This window comes from Anas acuta, chromosome 18 (assembly GCF_963932015.1).
Source record: "Anas acuta chromosome 18, bAnaAcu1.1, whole genome shotgun sequence".
In the NCBI taxonomy this organism is placed as follows: Eukaryota; Metazoa; Chordata; class Aves; order Anseriformes; family Anatidae; genus Anas; species Anas acuta.
Window position 1 is genome coordinate 11,681,691 of NC_088996.1, and position 4,814 is coordinate 11,686,504.

Here is a 4,814-nt window from a genome sequence, read left to right on the forward strand (position 1 = left end):
TTGGAGACAAATGGCAAACTTTACAGTCTCCAGTGCAGTAGGAGGGACGGAATGCGGAGAATTAACAACTGCACAAATATTTCATTTTCCGGACTGACCGAGTACTTGATTTCTCAACTGACCACTAATATTTGTAAGTATTTGTTCATGGTTTAACAGTCCTGTTCACAAGTGCTCATGATGCCAGGCTGCTAACAAACACAGCAAACAAAAATTGCTGCCCCCGTCTCAAGGAGTTTGCAAGGTGAGGGCCATCCTGCACGACACCAGGTAGCAATAGATGTGAGTAACATCGCTTGTCCTGCACTGCTCGGGTGTCTGCATGGTACCAGGGGATGGATCCCTGCTGCTCCCTGCAAAGGTTGCTGCCAGGAAGCCCTTCAGGCTGAGCCAAGCACAACTCATTTCACCATCTCCCTCAAAAGTCAAGTCAGACCACACCATAGCAAGACGTGTTTACCAGGCCTGCAAAAATGATGGGTCTAAATATAGTGCTTGTCAAAACAGTCCTTACAGGGAGGAGGGAGAAGGGATGGTGTGGCAGGGAAGGAAGAGGTAAAGCTGAAGGTCCTCAGCTGAAACCTTCAGTTCTATTATGATTTTTTCTCTGGAATTATCTATTTGTTTTCCAGAGGCCTGCTCCTACAAAATGAAACATTTCAGAGAGCCAAAGATTTAAAAACTAAGGAAATCTCTGTGTACACCCAGATCCTGCATGCAAAGACTATCTAGTGAGGCAAAGACAAATGAAAAGGAGAACGTTGCTGCTAGCTGATGGGTTGATTGGTAGCATCAGTTCTGCTGGTAGCTGCTTCTGGAAACTCACCTGCTAAAAGCCACTTTTTTTCCAGAAAGGCCTCCAAAAAACAGAAACCACAAGAGGCATCCTGCACCTGGCCTCCCTAAGCTGGTGCTCTGCAGGCTGAGGAGCACGATGGGGGAGTGGGAAAGGAGGGGCACGGCTGGGAAAGGAGAGGCACAGTTTTCTCAAGGTCTGCAGACAAGGTCAGTCCCAAAGGTGAATTCCCACCACTTTGCATCAGGAGGACTTGAAAAGGGTTCGACAAAAGACATATAGCAGAGAACATTCCCCGAGATGCCTAAGGATAGAGAGTATCTACTTGAAACCGTCTGCCCCATGCTTTGAAATCCAAGCGCTTTGTTCCATGCCTGGTTTGAAATGGTCTCCTCTGTTCTCACACGGAAGACTCAGGAATATTGTCTGCCAGCCAGAACTGAAATGTAAACCAGGATCCCCAACGAGCGGAGTGACAATGTAACACTAATCCATCCCACTTCTGCTGATATGATGCACATGGAGAAGGAGGTTAACCGCACTGGTGCCTCCTGCGGTGGGCAATCACTGTAATGTAAATTGTGACCTTCACACAATTGCTGGTTGGAAACATTTACATGGAGACTAAATCCCTCCCAGGTTGCATGATAGCACATGCTTTGTTTTCTTAGGCTGTTGTTCCCCGTTTGGCACGCAGTACAAAGCCATCCAGGGGCTCTGAAATCCATGAAGCACAAGCCCGGACTACCCACACTCTGCCAGCAGAATTGACAAGCGTGCAAGAAAAAGGCTCCTTGGGCTGCCAAGTCATGCAGCTTTTGAATGAACCAGCCTCCCCATGAAAGATCCCGGCTTTCTTGATCAGCAAAATCCTGATCTGCCATGAAATTCTCTCACCCACCTTGGTCTTTGGAAAAGGAGGCCACACCGCAGCTCTGGGCCTGGACAAGTGTTGTTCCATGCCAAACCCATTCTGTAGCTCTTCTGTAGCAATCTGTGGGCAAAGACAGCTGGTAGAGGGCAGTGAGACACCGGAGATGAAGGTGTGTTGGAAAAGGGAGCTAAAAATGGAAATGAATAAAGGTATCGGCTGTTCTCTGCAGACTTTTGGTCACAAAACATTGTTGAAGACCTTCCAGGCAAGTGGCTTCATCCCAAGCCACTGATGCCAATTCAGGTATCAGACCTACTAGAAACATACAGCAATACAGGAATAAACTGAAAAAGAAAGAAAAGGCTAACTTTGAATGTTATATTTCAAATCTTACCCCTAATTGATCAAGAAGGTACCAGGTCTGAGACAGCTACAGCCAGAGCATCTGCTGAGATTTACCGGTGGTTTAACCTGCTTCAATTACAATTAAAGATTCAATTAAAAAAAAAAATTACAGTTACAAGATTCAATTACAATTAAAGATTCATTTTGAAATTCTGTTCAAAATCTGTATTCTAAGCACAAGCGATACTTGGGAGTGCTCTCTTCCCTCCCCTCTCAAATTTAGTCCTTCATATCTGAAGGCCAAGTGCTCATTTTGCCCCCTCTACCCCTCTACCCACAGATTTTATATTCTTTTTTACATGAACGAATGAAACCTGAAATTCATAGACAGAAATGAGAGGTTTCATGGCCCCAAGGGACCTACCGAGAATATCTCCCATGTTTGGTTCAGACAAGGGATTCCCAAGAGAGCTTGAAAAAGTGGCTGACACCCATGGCTTCTTGCTCTAAACTGGATGCAATTTCATAATCCCTGTCTGTTCTGTTCTAGTTTTAGGTTTGTGGCTTTGGATAACCACCTATATGTGCCTGTTTTCCTTAACTAGGTGTCAGGTAACAGGCTGTTCTGAAACAGTGTGTACCAGCATGGGAACAGCAGGCTTAGAAACCGGTGCCAAAAAGTTAGGACAAATTTCTTTATCCGTGTCCTTGCTCTGGCGACAACATAGTTGTTAAATTCAGCTAATTAGAGAAGGTTGATAGAACAAATCTGTAAGTGTTGCAGTCGGACTTAGTAGATATCACGCGTGTGTACTTTCCAGATTCAAAAGAGCTTGGGGAGAGTCTGTGTGTGTGATATGAGTCTCTCTTTATATTAAGCCTTTCTTGAACAAACATAAACCTCATGGGGGAAGTGCTATTTTTTTTTTTTTATTTTTCCTGTCCCCAGAACCTCAAGATAAAATTTGAAATGCCAGGACATAAAATATCACACTTGGCTCTATTTTACCTAGTTACCAACAAAAATATTGGCACGAATTCCTCCGTTGGCATGAATTGGCACCATTTCAGCAGCTTCCGTTGAACCATGCCAATCCACCAAATGACACTCTGGCTCCACATATATTTTTAGCCAAAATACTCTGTGGCATGTGTTACTGTCTTTCTGGAACCGTTTATAGTTTCTGCAGTATCATTTACCACCATTTTCTCTAAACGTGCTTCCAAGAGAGCTGTAAACGTATACTTCTGCTGCAGGCACTGAGCACAAAGTAGGAAAAAGAAGGAAGGAAGGTCGGACCAACAGATGAGTCACTATAGAGCTAAAAAGAGTCAGATCTCGGGGCAATTCCGGAACTTTTGATACTGGTTTTTGGCAATGCAGGGTTCAGGCATCCCAAATTATTGTGGAGAGAGTTATTGTCATGCATCAGTTTCCTGCAGAGTGATTGTACGTGGATCTACTAACTGGTGCTGTGTCGCCTCATGGTGTCCTGGGTGTGTGATTCTTGGAGTCATAAAAATGGGGAAAAAAAAAAAAAAAAGAAAAAAAAAAAGGAAAGGAAAAAGAGAAAAAAGAGAACCTGGTATTTCCCACTGTTATGCTGCAGTAACTCAGCGATTAATTAATATAAAGTTAATGTATTGAAATAACCAGATCTTCCTCGTGAGATTTTCTGTTTTGTTGCACTGCATCTTGTTACCTTCCTGATTTCAAGACAGGTCTCATACTGCTGACAGGTGAGAGCAGTGTCATTTAGCAACCCCTCTGACTCCACTTTTTGCTGGTATAAACGACTGTGAAAAGGAACCAGCAATAGAAAACCAACCTCGTGAACTTTTTTCATGGTGGCTTGTTCTGGATTTTGGTACACCTTTCTAAGCGTATAGTTTTCTACTGCATAACATGATCACAAAAGCCCAACCAATCAGGCTTATTATCAGAATTTATTATTAATTATCAGAAGCACATCTATGTAATGCAATAGAGAAAAATGTAGTCATATGGTCTTAAATATATGTATGACTCAGAATTCATCAAGAAAACACACCGGAACAGAGGGAAAAAGATATTCTCTCCACCCTCTTCTGTATGCCTGAAGGAAAAAGAAAGCAAATTTGCGAGGGAAACCTCAGCCCTAACACAATCTCCAAGTGATGGGAAATCCACGTCTATAAACCCTGCAGAGATGCAGAGGGAGCTGTTGGTTGTGTGTCGTGTTCTCATTAGCTCTTGTGCTCAGAGGAAAGGCAAGGTTTCTCAATACCAAACTTCATTACAATGAACAAAATTAGCTTGTTTTCAGCAGATTAGTTGGTTATCATCACTGGAAAGTGCTGAAACACTGCTACCCCTCAACACTCCCATCCAGAATGGAGCTGTTAAATCTAATTTCTCAGTCTGGGATTGCTCATTTTGCAAGTGATGCCAGCAGGAATTATCCAGACGTGTTTTGTTTGTTTATTTTTTCCCTTCCTAGGTATAACATGCTACTTTCTGGTCGTGACCAAAGATCCAAGAAATTGTCATTGTTTATAGGGAATAAAATAAAATAAAATAAAATAAAATAAAATAAAATAAAATAAAATAAAATAAAATAAAATAAAATAAAATAAAATAAAATAAAATAAAATAAAATAAAATAAAATGACTTCCTAATTCTAACAGCACTGTAGTGTCAACAACTGGTAATCACTGAAAGACATTGTGATTGCCCACAGCTGTATTACTCTAGGCTGGGTGCTTCTGCCAGGTTTTTGAAATTATGCAAAATTTGCAGGTAATCAGGAGGGGTAAGT